Here is a 9,151-nt window from a genome sequence, read left to right as displayed (position 1 = left end):
TTAGCAGAGGGAGGGATGGGTTGCAGAGGCAGGAAGGAAGCCAGGCTGGAAAAGTGCTGTAATTCCCCCTTTTCCTTTTGTGATGGGGGTGAAAGTTGCAGGCAAGCAAACATCTCAGGCTGCTGGATGCTGCTGTTCTCCTCTGCATCACCTGGAGCAGGGTTTTCTTAGTGCTCTACAGCCTCTCCCTTCCATTAGCAGCAATGTTTTTAGGTCTGGTTTTCACATCCGTTTGGCTGGCCTGGCTCCCAAAAGCAGCGATGCTTTCAGCTGCCACCCTGCTGGGACGTGCAGATGGCCGGGTGGCACTGCCAGCCCTGGCACTGCTGAGGCTTTGCAGTGGGTCAAAGGACCTGCAAATCAGGCAGGAGATGCTCTGAATGGACCGGGCACCAACTGCCTTTTTCTTTCTCGTGTCTCATGTGAGACAAGGTGTACAAGCTCTGCTGTGCCAGTTCTTAAACAAAAAAAATATATAAAAAAATAAATAAAACCAACAAGCCAAGGAGAAAAATTTCCTGCAGGCAGCCCCCGAACAGTCTGTTCGAGCTGGAAATCTTCAGCACTCGCTCGATGTGACCTCCTTGGCTGTGGGGAAGGGAAAGCAGGTTTGTGTTGCTCACAAATAGCATCTCCCAGCACAGCATCCCTCAGAGCAACACCACACAGCCCAGCTCCTGCTGGCACTGCTGGCACCCCCACCTTGGCTTCCTGGCCATGGGATTTGGCAAATGTGTGTCACTGGAGGGCTGTCTGCTGGCAGGGAGCTTCTGCCAGAAGGGTCAGAGGGGGAAAAATGTGCATTTGTGGGGAGGGATACATCCCATGGTGGTGGGAGAATTTCTGGTGAATGAGGATTAGCAAATCGAGGCAACGATGTCCAGCTGTTTTTTGGGGACTGGGAGACACCCAGAGATCACCCAGATTTCAGATCTGGTGTGTTTTCCCTGCTCCCTTTCTCTCTGCCTCTGAGAAAGGATAGGAAAGGTGTAAAAAGAGTGGATGGCTCTTTAATCTGAGAAATGTTAGAAATGTCCTGTGTTTTGTGGGTTTTAATGAAAAGAGTACATTCCTTCTCTGCCCTTTTTGGCTCTCAGCTTGTTCTTTCTCTGCACTCCCTGTAAATCTGGCCTGTGTACTGCAGACCATCCTCAGACCTGGGGAAAGCAGATTTGTCTGGGAGAGCTGATCAGCACAGGGACAAAAACCAGGGGGGATTTACCCCAAAATGAATGACTGGGCTCCATGGCCCAACCTGGTATTTTTATTGCTCTCCTGAAGCTCCAGCAGCACCATGGGGATGAGGAGGTGTCGGAATCGGTGTTATTGATGATTCCCAGATTGTAGAAAGTCTCTGTCTGTCAGCCCTGCTGCCAAAGCAGAAGCCATCATTGGTCTGTGCTGGTTTCCAGGTTGTTTATTCTGTTGATCTCTCACATGTTCTGCTGCCCTGCCCAGCTCTGTCCTGCAGGGCAGCGTGTGGGGCTCTGCCCTCAGTGGGATGTGACAAACATTAAATACCAGAAACTCCCTGGGCTGGATTTACAAGAACGTGCCAATATCTGTCACCTACGTTGGACAGTGTGTCCCCAGCCTGAGCCAACAGAAAAATGCCAACACCACAGTGAGACATGGAGGGCATGAAGAAGGAGAAAAAGGACAAGGCACACCCAATTTCCTCCATCTTGTCCCCTTTGGACCCCTCATCTAGAATCCTAAAATTTGACTTTTGCACCCGTGCCACACTTAATTATTACTTATATCAACCACTCAGAGCTGGTAATTCATGCTGTAAGATTGAAAACTCTTTTCCATGGGCAGAGATCACAGCCAGTGTCTCTGGGGGCTCTGTACAGACACTGTCTGATCTCTGGCCATGGGTTCCTGAGCCCGGCCAGGGATGCAGAGGGATGCTCTGGGTTCCCACAAGGAGGGAGCAGGACAGACTATCCCAGGTACAACCAAATGGCTGGAGAGGTTTCAAGGGCGATGTGGGGCCCAAAATTGTGGTTCCAGCCACCCCCAGGGCTGTCCCAGGGCTGTGCTGCTGCCCTGCCCGCATCCACAGCAGCACGGGGCTCTTTCCCTTTGGCAAGGCGACAGGGTAATTAATTCCAGAGCCATTGTGCCCCGGTGGCAGGCGCTGATTTATAGCCCAGGGAACAGCTTCTGGTTCAAAGTGCACATCCGTTGTGTTAATGCTCCATGATCTTTACCCCCCTGAGGAAACGGCAGAGAATGAGGAGATTATTGCCACCAGACTGGGCTCCCGGTATTACCATGATAAAGGCGAGGGCTGGGCTGTGCATACAGAGCAGCTTCCCTGCCCTGCATCCCGGCCTTCCCCAGGGATGGAGCTGCTGGGGACTGCTGGGCACTCGGTCCCTGCACCCAGCTGCTGCTCGGGCCCCTTTTGCTGCTGGTTTTTTGGTTTTTTTTTTTTTTTTTCCCTCCCCATCCATTTCTGTCTGTTAATCGTGCTGCTAAAAGGCACTTTAGAAAAGGCTGCTGGTGTGACGGGGCAGGGGAGGAAATCCTGGAAACTGCCCAGCTCCTCTGGGAGCAGGGGTTTCCCAATTCTTCCTTTTCCCAAAGAAAAGCCTTGGAGGGGCAGGGGAATGAGGAGTGGTGTGGGAGGTGTTGCCAATTCCTGGGCATCTCCTGCCAGGAGCCATCCCAGCCCTCAGCTTCTCAGCTCAGCAGCTGCTGGAAAATGTTTTTCCATGTGCAGTCTGTGAGCTGGGCAAGTCGTTCCCCTGGCAGGAAAAACATCTCTTTGCACTGGATCGATTTTCTGCCGTTTTCTGGGAGTGATTTCATCCCTGAGATCTGGAGAGGCAGGCAGGCAGTGCTGGGGTCCTGGGAGCATCCCTGCACCAAGTCCATCCCACCTTCCCTGTCACAGAGGGCTGACTGATTCCCCCAAACCTTTTGAGGGGCTTGGCTTTTCCCCCCGAGCTCTGGCTTTTGGCAAAGTGCTCCTTGGGCAGGGAGAAATGCTGCATTCCCTCTCAGAGCCTGCTGCAGGGATCTGGGCAAAGATGATGATGTCAGGTCTGTAGGGAAGGTCTTTTTTTGGAAACACTCATCAACCCCTGGCTGAGATTTCCTTTGGGAAAGATTTGTGGCTGCACTGGGGTGATTCAAGGTAATTTACCCCAGGGATCAGCTCAGATCCTGGGTTGCCTCAGCTGGGCTTGGCTCAAACACAAAATATATGGATCAGGAGGGCTGTGCACACTGCTGGGGTTTTTAGGTGTTATTCTAATACTAATAATTAATAGAGTGGTGTGTATAATCCTGTGCACGGAGAGTTGAAGCGTTCCCTAAAGCTCCTTTGCATCATAAAACTCCTAATCAAATACAGAATAGATCCCTGCCCTCTCCATAGCTTTAATCCTACTTCTCTTCCAGAACTAAACAGCTTTAAATTCCTCAGTCCCATGTGTATTCAGCTGCAAAGGCAAAAACTTTGCCATTTTTAAATCCTCCCTTAGTGCCAGACCAAAATCTCTGCAAACACAGACTCCGTAATCCTCACTAATTTATCAAAGGTGCTCCTGAATGCTAATTTTCCTGTGCTGTGCTCTGGATCAGAATTACAATTGATTGACTATAAAATGATAATTATACACTGGGAGCTTTGCATTGTGTAAACACCTTAAATTGATTCTCCTGCCCTGGCAGTGGGGAGATTCTTTCCATCACGTGCTGACTCTATCTGAGATCGAAATGATTCTGCCTTTTACAAACTTTCCTACCATGTATGGATTTTCTTGTTCAAAGCAGGCAGCGAGTGTGCTTTCTCCTCCCTGCTGGGCTGCTGCTGGAGTGGCAGAGTCTCCCTGGAAACAGCTCGAGGAAATGGAGATTTTCCAAGGGCTGGGGGTGCAAAATAAGGTCTCTGTGGGGACTCATGGCTCCAGGGGTGTCAGATAAAACAGGGCAGAATTGGGTAAGGTGGTTCAGTTGGAAGGGACCTACAAGAACCATCTGCAGTGTCGCACATCCCTTTGGAGGTCCTGGCTCATCCAGGGATGCCGTCCCCAGGAATTCCCTGGTTTTCCTCCAGACTCCCATTTCCTGTGGACATTGCTCTACCCTGCATTGAATTAGCAATTTCCGCTGCAGAAAGAGGCTCTTAACTTCAGACATTTTGGGAAAGGATTGTTTTACATTAATATTCTGGCTATAAAAAGAGTCCCGCAACCATAGTGGGGAAGGGGGAAAGCCACTCTTCGATTTCATGACACATCTGTATCCTTAGTCTCCTACAATCTGTTTTTTGACTTTAGCATGAGTTCCCATTTCCCATATTTCAGGGAGGGCTCGCTCTGTGAAAGGCATCAAGAGGCATCCCCAGACAGCCAAACCATCTGGAAAACCCAGGAACCTGGAGGGAGCTGTCTTGAAAACAAACTTCCCTTCCCATCCTGCTGCTGGCCTGCCAAGGGAACAGCTCCTCCATCCTGGCTGGGGGGAAGGAGAGGCTTTTCTCCTTCCCCTGGTGGGATGTTGATGCACCACTCGCAGCTAAATGCATCCTGCAGCAGCATCATGCATGTCATGCACGTGTTGCACGGCCTTTCCTCCTGCTCAGTGGGGGGACCCTGGGTGGCACTGGGGCAGCAGAGCCAGGGCTGGTGCAGAGTTAATGCCCCAAACCACCTCAGAATTCACAGAATTACTGGCTTGGAAGAGACCTTGAAGATTGAGTCCAACCCAGCCTCAACACCTCAACTAAACCTGGCACCCAGTGCCACATCCAGGCTTTGTTTAAACCCACCCAGGGATGGGGACTCCACCACCTCCCCGGGCTGAAAATTCCAGAACTTTATCGCTCTTTCCATGAAAAGCTTTTTCCTGATATCCAGCCAGTGTGACCCTGCTGCCAGGCCAGTTAAAGCAAGGGCAGATTCCCTTTTCCCCAGCCTCTCCTGTTTGCTCAGAGCCCCAGGCTGGTGCCCATCTGTCTCTGGCAGTGCTGGGGGATGCAGGATGGGCCTTGGGGCTGGGTGCTGCTCTCCCCAAGTGTGCTCAGCAGAGTCCCACTGCCCTGGGGAGCAGCAGTGGCTGCACTCCAGAAACACAGGGCCAGAGGGACAGAAAATTGAGAAAGGAAGATAGAAACATAATTAAGTCTGGCTTGTCTGCTGTCCCCAGGGGCTTGCACTCGCCTTGGGCTGCATCATGGGATTCCTGGTGGTTTGCTCAGCCTGGAGGGCAGGAGCATGTGCTGAAGGACCTCCAGATTTCTTCAAGATGAATTGGGGTTGTTTTTAACCACTGCACATGTCCTGAGGTGTGGCAAGCACATTTCTCTCCGTGCACCTCTGTGAAAAATCTTGAGAGGGAGAGAAATGTGCTTGCCACACTGAGGTGGTTTCTGACTTTTCTGTCGGTGGGTAACCTCTGGGGATGCTCAGAAATGAAGCCAAACTTCCTGGGCATGGGAGGCTGCTGGGGCAGGCAGGGGCAGCCCAGGGAGCACCAGCACAGTGCTGGAACAGCAGCTCCTGGAAATACTCAGACTGGTTTTCCCCTAAGAGCAATGTTTCTGAATTTTTGGAAATCTCTTCTTCAGTTGTTCCCTTAAGTATTTATTGGATGTCTTCCTTTTTCTTCTCTCTCTCTCTCTCTCTTTTTTTTTTTTTTTAAAGCTTCTTCATCCAAATTCTTTGCTCTGTTATTCCCCCAAGGATCATGTTTGCATTTGGCAGGGAGGGAGCTGGCTTGGTTAAACATAGACCTCGGTGAAGTGAAGCCAGAGGGATTTCAGAGCTCTCTGTACCTCTCTCTGCTGCTCAAAATCCTCTTCCTTTCTGTCTTACCCGTGTGGGAGACTTGGTGCACACAAATCCTGGCATCCTGCTGGCTGGCAGTGGCTCTGCTCCCAGCAATTCCCCTGCAGGAGCTGCAGGGCTGTGCTTTGGTGTTCACTGAGGCTGCAAACAGCCCTGCCCCACATGTCTGCTCAGCTCTGGGACAGGCAGATTGCTCCCCTTTTGTTACCTGGAGGAAGGATATGACTTTTTAGCAAGGATGTTTTTGTCTGCATCATTTCGGAGCCCCTAATCCATGCCTGTCCCATCCTCTGCTTTCCCTGGGACTGCTGCAAAAGCTCCTTGAGCAGCTCTGGGGAGAGCAGGGAAGAAACAGCCCCAGCTCCTCAGAGATGCTGAGAGGAGCATGGTGGGCAGCCTGGAGATTAGGGGAGGAATGTGAACAATTTGGGATGAGCCCATGGTGGTGGCTGGCACTGCCAGGGCTCCCTCTGCCAGCTGGGATCCTCTGGAGCCTGTGCTGGCAGAGCTCTGGACAGGGCTCATCCCCTCTCCCCTTCTCCAGGATGTCAGGGCTGTTCCAGGGTGCAGATCTTTGTGAGACTCCATAAAATCCCATAAAACCCCACCAAGGAGCCGGGTTAACAAGGAAAGCTGTGCTCTGCTTCACTAAATGTGTGGCCAGGCTCCCTTGCAGCATGTCCCTTTCCCTTCTCTGTCTCCCCTCTGGGGTGACACCGAGCCCCTCTAATCACAGGCAATAATCTGATCTGTATCACAAACGGAATTCTCTTTATTCCCACTGCTCCTGCCTTCCCTTTGGTGGGCAGGCGTGGCTGGAGCAGCAGCTGATGGATGGGCTGCTGCTCTTTGGGCTGTGGGGCTGCCCCAGAGCCCAGGGACCTGGTTCTGCAGCAGCTCCTGTGCACCTCAGGGATGCTGCATCAAGGGACCCATTCCATCCCTGAGCTGTGTTTAAATTCAGCTTCATTAAGGCAGGGCACTAAGGAAGGAACCGGTTTCCCAGAGAAGCTGTGGCCGCCCCATCCCTGGAAGTGTTCTGGCCTGGCATTTTTTTCTCAATCCAGCATGTTCCCAACAATCATTACCTCTGCAGTCAAAACAGAGTGATTTATGTGCACAGCCCTTTTATTGTTACAGCGAGTTTCAATATGTGGCAGGTCTGGTTTTCCTTTCACCTCCTTCACATGACTCATTTGGAGCTCATCTGGTGTCCCTGCTGCAGACTGATGATTCACGAGGACAGGAGCCCAGGGGAGCAGAGGGAGAGGAGCAGGGTTGGAGCTTCCAGGGGAGGCTGCAGCATCCTGGGGAAAAACCCAAACCCGTGAGGTGGAGCTGGAGGAGGCTCAGCCTGTCCCAGCAGCGTTGGCAGCCCCAGGGAGCTGGGCAGCTCCAGCCTTTTTGTTCTTCCTGAGCCACTTATTCAGCCCGTAACAGCTGGAAACACAGCTCCTGGGGGATCCAGGAAGGTTTCCAGCACCTTGTGGGAAAGGTTTTGTGTTTCCATCCCTGCCTGCTCCTCCCATGGCTGCAGGAACTCCTTTGCCTCTCCAGGGTTTGGGACAAGTGGGATTTCCAGGGAGTGATTTTGGTGACCTGGCTGTGCCAGAATTGCCCAGGTGCCACCACAGCCCTGTGCCTGTGTGGTTCTGGTGTGGGATTTGCAGCTCAGGGTTTGTTCACCGCCCGAGCTCTGCGGCAAATTAAGCACAAAAATAGAATTTTCTGTTCATTTATCCTGACCAAAACATGAGAGAGCAGTGACAGAGTGCAGGGGGGGTGTCCAGCAGCACAGAGCTGGAGGCACAGCACCGAGGAGGTGGTGACAGGACATGGTCAGCCCCAAATCACAGGAACCCAACACCCCAGTGAGGGAGAGCCCACAGAGTGGGTATGAAATGCTGTGGTGCCACAAAGTGCTTCTGACCCCATTGTCTAATTCCTCCAAACCTTCCCATTCCCAGCCTGCGAGTGAGAGAACCAGGGGGGCTTCAGCACCTCTGGGAGGGGGAACAGCCCACACCAGAGTGGGAAGGACAACAGCAGATCCCAAATTCCAGCTGGATTCCAGCTGCCTGTCACAACCTGGCTCCCATAGGCAGATAACTCCCACCTTGCAGGAGCCAAACGTGAGGAGCTGAGCAATGTCATCAGCCTTTAGGGCTCGGGGTGGCTGTGGTGGGGATGGATTTGGCCCAGAGATTTCTGCTCAGCTGCACTGAGTTAGTGGCCATCTGGCTCGGCGCGCTGCAATCCGCAGCTTCTCCAAGCCCATATGGGAGGCAATGTTTTTTTCTCTGTGTATGTTACATTTCCCAGAACGTATGGCCCATACGTTTAAAATATTTGAGCACTGCCTCCTGCACTAGCAGATAATCTGGAGCTGTGACACCACGGATTTCTTTGGAGGAGAATTTATTTCCTGGTGGTTTAGGCAGTTTTAAAACATGATCCTGGGAAAGGAGGTTTGGCTTTGTGCCCAGCGTCAGGGCCGGGCACCAGAGGGGCCAGCAGTGTGGGCACTGCCTGTGCCTGCTCTCCAGTGCCAATGCTCTAGTAATAATTACATTCTTTTTATACCCTTTGTCCATTTGCCGTGATCTGGGGACCTTAATTCCTGCCTGTTTGCAACATGCCTGCCCCTGGATTAAGCAGGGAGGTAGCACCAGGCCTGGGAAAGGGTGTGTGAGCCTGGGGTCAGGCAGATCCTGGGCTAAGGGGGCTCCTTCTCCATCCAACAAACAAGGCACAGCTTTTCTGCACTCCGCAGCCCCAGACCCCTGTGCCCTGAAACCAACCTGGTCCCCCAAGGACAGGCACTGCCAGGGCTTGGTGCCAGAGGCAGGCTTGGGGTGTTTTATCCATCTGCTTTGCAGCTGATGTGGCAGAACACAGAGAGCATCATTCTCTGGAAGGCAATAGCTCCAGACAGGGCTCTGATAAAGACCAAGCATTTAAAAATACGTTCACGGCATAGTTTTATACCCAAAATACGTGGTGGTGCACTATGAAACTTAAGTGTAAGTGAATGATATCATATTACTTTGAATATATGGACAGCTTAGCTTATGAAATGTATAACTCATCCGGTGTATGGAAAACCAATACATCTTCCATATGGGCAACAAATCAGAGATGATTATCCCTGGGGAAAAAAATGGCCATGCTGTACTGAGCGTTTTGACTTGGAGTAGACACAAGCTTTCATTCCTGCTTCATGACTAAATTTCCTAAGCCGAACGGCGAAATAAAATGATCTCATTCCCTCTGTGTGCCATGGCACAGCTCTGCTGAGAGCTGTTTGTGGGGGCAGGCTGGTTTCCAGCTGGAGGGGTCAGTGGGAG

The sequence above is a fragment of the Lonchura striata genome, chromosome 15 (genome assembly GCF_050655825.1).
Source record: "Lonchura striata isolate lonStrDom1 chromosome 15, ASM5065582v1, whole genome shotgun sequence".
NCBI lineage: Eukaryota > Metazoa > Chordata > Aves > Passeriformes > Estrildidae > Lonchura > Lonchura striata.
This window is presented reverse-complemented; position numbering follows the sequence as displayed.